Genomic DNA, 9,779 nt, shown 5'->3' with positions numbered 1-9,779 from the left:
ATGATGTTAGCTTGCGCCTGAAACAACACACTCAATGGGAAATTCATTTTCAGTCTATTCACGAAAGAGAAAATCGATGAAGAGAATCGATCAACAATGATAGGCCCTTTTCTCGTGTTGCGCGAGAGTTGACAGAATCTGTTATGATATCAGATGTCACTAATGGTGGTAAGCTCCAACTCGGATTAACTTTTAGAGTCGTGTTGAATAACTCTGATGTCGACATCAAATCAGCCGGACATTCTTGATCGGGATTTAATCCAAGGATAATACCGGATGGAGCTTACCACCATAAAAGGCCAATCGACTTAAGCAAACAAGTCGCTTTATACCCCGTACAGACTATGGCTTATATCATGTAATATAGGCTATCTTGCAATGAGCACTCATACATCTAGTTTTAACTGGAAATCCTATGTATGAGTGCTCATTGCAAGAAAGCCTATATTACATGATATAAGCCATAGTCTGTACGGGGTATTAGACTGTTTTCTTATCAACTAAACATCATCCAAACAATGATTAATGACTATTCTTATTCTAGCTCCTTACCTACGGATACAATTACTGGTCCTGTACTGTTTGTAGTTATGTCTCGAAGTTGGGTTCCTTCCTGAAAAGTAATAAATCAATTTAGGTTAGCGACTGAAAGTCAATTTTTATTTGTTATATGCGACAGTTAGAAGATACTGAGAGGTTAGCACATATCATCGGCAAGAGACGTGCGTGTGAGAAAATTTGCGAAAAAATCCAAGGGCACCGGTGGGATTCGAACCCACAATTCCCATTCAGTACACGGGTGCATTGCCAATTATACAACGGTGGACCTATGGTCTACGGGTGTATTTGGCTAATGACATATGAGTTTCGAATCCGTTTCCCTCCCTTAGTCTTTTTGCGCAAGCGTTCTCAATACACAACAATCGTCTATTACCGACGATATGTGCTTGTACCGCAACCACTCAGTATCGGTCGATGTGAACAAACACAACTCGTCTCTGTTCTACATCACACATGTTGGATACGGGATGTCCAATGCAGTATGAATAGAGCAATGAGCTGCTGGCCTCACCTCCGACCACCGGGCCATAGTGATGATATATCATCAAATTAATTTTCGATTTAGGTTAGCGACTGAAAGTCAATTTTTATTTGTTACGCACGCACGTCTCTTGCCGATGATATGTGCTAACCTCTCAGTATCTTCTAACTGTCGCATATAGTAATAAATCAATGTAAATACACAATATATACAAAATGATGTAAACAAAAATACCTCTCTGTGTTCAATCAAATCCGCGATATCTTCGCCCAACAGTTGAAATAAAAAGTCCAATATTTGGAAGCCCGATGCAGTTTCCTTCAATGCAAGGTTTTTGCGCACCGTCTTGGAATAACTAATTATCTTGCCACGTTTGGCCTCGAAGTAGCTCATCAAACTGCCTGGTTTGACTCCTGTGGCTTTTTCAAAATGAAAGCCCAGTATCTCACGTCGCCTTAGGACTGGAAGCTCATCTATTGTCTTCTTCAATTCCGATTGATCCAAACGGAATCTGATCTTCTTCAGTGTCTTGTACTAATACTCGACTGAAGAAAAACATCGCATTTACCGAATATATATTAACACAGGTACATTTGCATCTAGAAACTAGGTAAACTTAAATTTAATTTTCTATAGGAACAGGTACTCCGCTGCTTACTCGTTGATGTGTCCTAGGTAGTAACTTGAAAAGCCATGTGTGTCCGTTTCCTTGATCCCTGTTGAGTAAAGTTGAGTTACGTTGTTTGTTGATCTTGATGCTTTCATCCAATTTCCATGGTGTAGATACGGTTCGTAAAATCGTGATGTCCTCCGTCGATAGTTGGTGGTCCTCTGTGAAGATGTGTTCTGCAACCTTTGATTTGAAATCATATGTTAGGCCCTTTTCCTCTTGCTGTTTGGCCTTATTAACCTTCGCTATATGTTCTTTAAATCTAGTTGCTAAAGTTCTCTTGGTTTGTCCTACATATACTTTGTTACAATGATTACAGCTTATTTTATATACACCTGCCTTATCTAAAACATTAACTGGGTCTTTAGTGGATCCTAACAATGATTTCAACTGCTTATGTCTACTAGTGAAAACTAAATCTAATCCGAATTGTTTTAACTGTGGTCTTAGCTTACAAGTAATATCTTGATCAAATGGAACGGACACTCGTTTCAATGGTTCAGGTGCTGCGGTGAGGGTTGTCAATAATCTCCTTTGTAGAATTCTCGCTTTTTTTTTTTTATCGATGATTGCCTGGATTGTGGTCTCCTTGTATCCGTTGAGTCTTGCTGTTTCGAAGATGTACTGTAATTCCTTAACCTTTCCTGTATCGCTGAGTGGAAGAGTCTGCATTCGATGAATCATGTGGTGAAAGGCGGCCATTTTCTGCTGGAACGAATGGTTGGAAGTATAGGGGATAACTCTTGGTGCTTGTTGGTTTCCTGTAAATTTCGTATTTAAGCGAGGAAGATGATGACGATTCCCTGATGACTAGAAGATCGAGAAATGTGAGTTTCCCGTCTTTTTCTACCTCGGGAGTGAATTTGATATCCTTGTGAATTCTGTTGATCTCATCTAAAATTTGTGGAAGGGTTTCCCGTTTAACTACGCTGAAGATATCGTCAACAAACCTCCACCAACGGTTTGGTAATAGTCCTTTCTCCTTCAGGGTTGTCTCCAAGTTGGCCATGAAAAGTTCACACAAGAAGGGGGATAGGGGATTTCCGATTGGGGCTCCTTTCGTCTGCTTGTAGAAGTTACCTCGGAAAGAGAAGTAGTTCTCTTCCATACAAAGGCGGGTCAGCTTAAGGTACGTCCGAACCTTGTTTCTCCATGCTGCATCCTCTCGTTGTGTCAATAGCCAGTCCTCCAAATGGTTGATCGCTTCCTTGACCAATACACTGGGAAAAAGAGCAGTGACGTCGAAAGATACCATAATCTCGTCCTCGTTGATGTCTCCTGAAGATTGTAGTTGCTGGGCGAACTCCTGGGTGTTACTCTGGAACTGATTCAGCATACTCTGGAACTCTTTGACTAGCCACTTCGCTAGTTTGTGGGTGGGGGAACCAACTGCAGACACGATCTCTCGCATTTCATTTCCCGGTTTGTGGACTTTGGGGAGACCTTTGATCCTGGGTAGAATGGGATTGGGTTCCCGTAAACGACCTGCTCCATCTCCTAATATCGATTTGCACTCCTTCAGTGCTGTCTCCACGCGTTTCACTATGTTCTGTAAGGGGTCTGCTCGAAGCTGTCTATACGGTCCGTTGTTAATCTTCGTTGTGATCTGATTATCGTAATCGTCCTTGTCCATGATAACGACCGCATTTCCCTTGTCTGCCTCCACGTAGTATACTGCTTTACTTTTTAGCTCCTTTACAATCCGAATTTCTTTTTCGTTGGCGCGACTTTGTTCCTGTCCGTCCTTGATTATGTTCGATGTGATAGTCCTAACCGTATTCTGTGATGTTGTTGGAAGCATCTTGGTAATCGCTGTTTCTACGTCAATGATGATCTGCTCCACGTCTGGCTTGGTTGTAACCGCGTATCCTAGCCCCTTGTTGAGGTGTGTCAATTGTTCTTCCGTGAATGCGGTCGTCGATCGGTTGACAACCAACCCATCAATGGAGTGAACCCTCGGCCTCGTGGTGATGGTTAATGGGATCTGCTCACCCGTTCGGTGTGTCGTCCGTCTCCGTTGAGACTCCTGCCGTAGTCTGTTTAGCTTCCTAAACACTGAAGGAAAGGAATTACATGGAAAATACTAATCCTTCTCTCTCTCTCTCATTATACAGGTATTCCACTAAGACGCCCACATTTATCAGGATAGATATTTTAGCTTGTGAATGTATGAATCTCGGTTGGTCGAATTTTAGTTAAAATATCTTTAAGAGTCAGTTTCGACAGCTTCAAGGCAATCCTATTAGACGCAATAGATGTCAGAAAAATTAACTTCAGTGAAGATCAAGCACCACTTCAGGGCAGTTCCATTAAATTCAGGAAAATCTAATGAGTAAGTAATGTGAACTTCTGGAAATTTCTGAATATGCTAGGGCAGTTCCATGAATATCATGAAAACTGTGAGAACTTTAGGGACGTTCTTTTAGGTTATTTCTACAACTTTATGGAAGTTCCATTTATTTCAGCAATAAACTTTAAAAGAATATAGAAAGCTACACAGAAGTTCCATGTTTAAAGGGAAGTGTAAAGATTTTCTGAGCAGTTCCATTAATTTCTATATATTTCCAGGAACATCATCAGAAGAACATGAGGGAAGTTCCGTAAACTTCAGGAAGCTTTAGAAGTCTTCAGGAGAGTCAGAAGCATGAAAAAAGGTACTGGGAATTTCAGGGAAGCTTCACAGGCAAACTGCGGGAACAAAAGGGAAGTTCCGAAAACTTCTGGAAATTCTTGTGAACTTCAGGTACACTTCAGGAATTTCAAAGTTAAAAGCTTCATGAACTGCAGGAACTTTTAAGAAAATCTGAGAAATTTATGGATATCTAGAGAAATTTAGGGAAGTCAAAATAATTTCAGAGATGTGGAGATGTGGAGATAAGATGAGAAAATTCATATTTCAAGTACTTAAAAGAGGTTAGACTAGAGAGCTTTAGGGAATTTACGAGATATTACCAGCACTTCCAATAACTTCATAACTTCGAGAAATTCAATAAATTCCAGACTTTCAAGGAAGTTTGAAAATTTGAAAATTTTTTTGACAGGGTAGTACCAAGAACTTCAATAGAACTGAGAGTACTTCAGGAATGCTTCGAGAGCAGAAAGAATGATCAGAGAAACTAAGAGCAGTTCAACTAATTTCAAGGAAATTGAAGAATGTTTAAGAAGCTCCAAGAAACTCAGGGAATATCCGAAACTTCATCAAATTACCAAGACCTTTATTTAAATTTCAGAAACATAAGAGATGTCATATGAGCATCAAGAAAATGTGAGATCATTTTAAGGAAGTTCCATGGTGCAGAACTGCAAAAAAAAATGCAGAAACTTCAGCAACGATCAGCTGATGTTCAAGAAAATCGCGATATCTTTTAAAATGTTCAAACATCTTCAAGAACGTCAGTCTGAGAAGTTAACAGATTTTTTGATTGTTTCATTATATTTTGGGAAGTTCTCGGAACTTCGTAGATGATTAGAGATCTTCATATCAGTTTCCTTTATTTAAGGGAAATTGCAGAATATTTCAAGGAGTTCAAAGGAATTATGGGATATTTCAAGAATTTTATGAATTTTGCGATGCTTCAAAAACAATGCGAGGTCTTCAGGAAATTTTATAAATATGATTAAAATTTCCGGATCAATAGACAAATTAGTGAACTTCAGGAAAGATTCAAACCCTCAGGGAAGTCCAAAGAAGTTCAGGAAGAATGAGAGAGGGAGAGAAAGAGAGATATTTGTGACGAAGTGCCGTGAGCTTCAATGACGTTTTAAAAACTTCATGAAAATTGTAGGAACCTAAAGGAACATCAAGGAACTTCAAGGTAATTCAATTAACTTCAGTATAATTGCGGGAAGTTTAAAAAAGATAATTAGAAACTTTAAAAAGTGAACAACGTGGAGCTCTTGAATTTTATTAACGAATTGATCAATTTTACGCATGGTCCGGACCTCCCGAAAGACCGTTTCGTGGCCAGCAGTGTGCGCATGCTGGTCCCAGATCCAAATTCATTAATGTAGCATCAAAATAAGTAATTTAAAAAAATACGGAGCTCTATGATCTTTCTACGAATTGGTCACCTTTACGGATGTTCCAGATCTTTCGAAGGACCGTTCCATGGCCACCAGAGTGCACATACTGGTTTCAAATCCAAATTCAGTCATGCAGCATAACAACAAGTTGATTTAAACAATCTAGATCCTTTTTTTTTACTAATTTTCCACATTTAAAGATGTTCCGGATCTTCCAGAGGAATGTTTTGCTGCCCCTTGTGTCCACATTTTTGTCCCAGATCCAAATTGATTCATATATCACAATTTTCAAATGAAAAACAAAACAAACATTTCGTAGATAGCAACGCTTGGGTCGGTTGCTATCGCGCTGCTATATTTGTTAAGCCGCTGTTCACCGAGAGGCAGATTGTTATTTCTCGCACTTGAATAGCAACCCCCAGTGCGGTTACTGCGTTATGGTGGAGGTTGCTAAAATAGCTTTAGCAACGCATTGGTGCGGGTGCTCTAAGAAAACGAGGTGCAACGGAATCATTTTTGAGTCGATTTAACCGAAGACTACAAATCAAGAAGACTGGCAACTCTTCCAAAAATCAGGAGACAGTAACGGCAACGACTCTTCTGAGCAAAAGTGGAACCTGTGTATGATGGTGTGTGTTCATTCACGAGTGCATTCACACACATAGGTAGAAATAAATAGCTGTCAATTATTGGTTTTGTGATGATTGTTGTAACAAGTGAAACGTTTCTTTCTTTGCTTTATGCTGACAACGAGTAAAATTCCAGCTGAAACTGAACAGATGTGCAAGTAAATTTGTTTTGAAAATTAAAATTATGGCAATGATGCAATTTGTAGTGTCTGTACCAAAGAAATGACTGTTCCGACTGATGGCCAACAATAAAGTGAAGTCCACTCCACTGTCGCAGAGTGGAGGAATTCGAATCTTGTTGTTGTGCATCTTTCTGAGATCTTTGAAATTCTTTTGTATCGATTGCAATCGCTGTCTCATTCCGTTGCGATAGAAGTCTGCACTACCGGCTTGAGGTGTGATACGTTTCGATGAAACATTTTGCCCGTCTCACTTCGGATCCGAATACGAGGCTTTCCGCTGTGACAGAAATCCGAAAAACAGTCGGAAATCTACTGGAGGTGGTGTTCTCGTGGCAGTTCGTTCCGGGTTAAAGGCGAGAGCTATTGAAAACGTCTTGTGGAACTGTGTGGAACAAGTTTGGGTGGCCGTAGAACTGAGCGATCGCACACTGTACCTATGTGCGGTGTATTTTGCACCTGACCGGGTTCGTGACAATGAACTTATCGATACCCATTGCCGGTCCGTTTTCACCATGATGGAGAGTGCGACACCAATTGATGAGATAATCGTTCTGGATGACTTCAATCTACCCGGCGTTTCCTGGAAACCATCTTACAGCGGCTTTCTCTACCCAGACCCTGTACACTCTGTATTTCATACAGGATCAGTTAGCCTTCTCGACTGCTATAGTACAGCAAACACTATCTCAAATAAACCACGTAGTCAACGAAAACAACCGTAGCCTGGACCTCTGCTTCGTTAGCGTTCAGGACACCGCTCCTTTCATCTCCACTAGTAAAGCAAGTACATCATCACCCTCCCTTGGTTGTCACTGTTGCTGACAATCACGATCGGGTCTTACGATTTCCGGAAAGCCGATCACCGTAGTATCGTCAACGTGCTATCTAGTATAGATTGGGAGAGCATCCTCGATCCTGATAATGTTGAAACCGCTGCGCAAACATTTTCACATGTCTTGGCTTATGTCATTGACAGGCACGTTCCGAAAAGAGTTCACCGTAAAATTTCTCATCCTCCCTGGCAGACGAGTGAACTGCGTAGGTTGAAGTCGACCAAGAGAGCCGCATTAAGAAAATTCACTAAGTATCGTACGCTTTCGCTGAAACGTCACTACGTTAGGCTCAATTATGAGTTCAAGCGAGTTAGCCGTCGATGCTATTCGCGATATCAACGAGGGATTCAGAGGAAACTCAAGTCGCACCCGAAGTCATGCTGGAATTACGTAAATGAGCAGCGCAAGGAATCCGGCCTACCTTCTTCAATGGTGTTGAATGGAGCAGTTGCTTCCACTCCTCAGCAGTAATGTTCCACTGTACGGTCAAACACTGGGTGCGATGGATGTCAACGTCGAGATGATTTCCACTGCCGCATCACAACTCAAGTCGTCCTTCAATGCAGGACCCGATGGCGTTCCATCCGTATTCCTGAAAAAGCATATCGCCAGCTTGCTGATGCCCATGCTTCACCTATTTCGGTTGTCCATCTCGAGTGGTACATTTCCATCTTGTTGGAAATTCGCACATATGTTTCCTATCCACAAAAAGGGCAGCAAACGGGATGTGGACAATTTTCGTGGAATTACGTCGTTGAGTGCAGTTTCGAAGTTATTCGAGTTAGTTATCATGGAGCCTCTACTCTCTCATTGTAAGCAGTATCTAAGTGGTGATCAACACGGCTTCACTTCCGGTCGTTCTACTTCCACAAATCTGCTGTGTTTGACATCGTATCTTACGGAAAGCATGACAGAGAGGACTCAAACAGACGTCATATACATCGACTTGTCAGCTGCCTTCGATAAGCTAAACCATGCCATAGCGATTGCCAAGTTGCATAGACTTGGGGTCAGCGGCAACCTCTTGCGATGGTTTCGTTCATATCTCACTGATCGGCAACTGATGGTTGCCATTGGTGACAATCGGTCCAATATCTATCTAGCTACGTCAGGAATACCTCATGGAAGTCACCTGGGACCTTTGATTTTCTTACTCTACTTCAATGACGTGAACTTGGTCATCTAAGGCCCACGACTATCGTATGCAGACGATCTTAAAATCTACCTACGAATCCGCTCGATTGATGACTGTCACTTCCTTCAACGTCAGTTCGAAGCCTTTGCCAGCTGGTGTAATTTGAACCGAATGGTGGTTAACCCCACTAAGTGTTCAGTGAGCATGAGCATGAGCATGAGCATGATTGACCGCCCACGGTTGCTACTCTGTTATTACCAGATCAGCTGCAATTACACAGAGAACCAACAGATGATGTTTGGGGCTAATATTCATCCTCAATGTGTAAGAACTGGAGATCTAATATTGAGCAATACCAGCGCCGGCCGTGTCCGAATGCAGGTCAACTAGGGAATGGGAAGGAATGTGTTGACGTGGTACTCGCTGTGAAGGAAACCGAGAAATCCTCTGCGCTTCCACGAGAAATCACTGGGATGTTGGATGTGGGGAAAGGTTGCACACGCACACGCAGGGATCGTTTTTGGTATAGCGATTATAATACACAAACACACACACACACACACACACACACACACACACACACACACGCGGCGCACTCATCCAATTTCTATTTTTAGATCAGGACCCACACTGTGGTAAGTGATGCGATCGGTGTTAAAGAAGAATTTGTTTTCATTAAAATCTAGTGGGTATAGAATAAGGCAAATTGCAAGGAAGGGGACGGGCCTGGGATTGAACTCCCGACCTTCTGCTCAGTAAGCAGAAACGGTAACCACTGAGCTACCGAGCCTCGTCATTAACCCCACTAAGTGTTCAGTGATCACTTTTACTCGGAAGAAAGAATCAATCACATTTGAATACAAACTTATCGGCACTGTAATCGACCGTGTGAACCATGTGAAAGATCTGGGCGTTATTCTGGATTCTCAACTTACGTACAAGCAGCACATCTCGTACGTTGTCGACAAGGCGTCTAGGACATTGGGATTTATCTTCAGGATAGCAAAGAATTTCTCCGATATCTACTGTTTGAAGTCACTGTACTGTTCCTTGGTGCGATCCATTCTGGAATATTGTTATGTGGTCTGGAGTCTGCCCAGCTAAATATGAAAGTCGTTGCCAGCTGATTGATCTGGAGCCTCTCCGAACTAGAAGAGACACCTCTAGGGCCCTGTTCATTGCGGACACTTTACAAGGTAGAATTGATTGCAGTGCAATCTTGGGGCAAGTCAACATTAACGTCCAACCCCGTGCGCTACGTAACA

Source organism: Ochlerotatus camptorhynchus, unplaced genomic scaffold (assembly GCF_037179485.1).
Source record: "Ochlerotatus camptorhynchus isolate MF236.1 unplaced genomic scaffold, CSIRO-AGI_Acam_v1.1 ptg000788l, whole genome shotgun sequence".
Lineage (NCBI taxonomy): Eukaryota > Metazoa > Arthropoda > Insecta > Diptera > Culicidae > Ochlerotatus > Ochlerotatus camptorhynchus.
Note: the sequence above shows the minus strand (reverse complement) of the source record.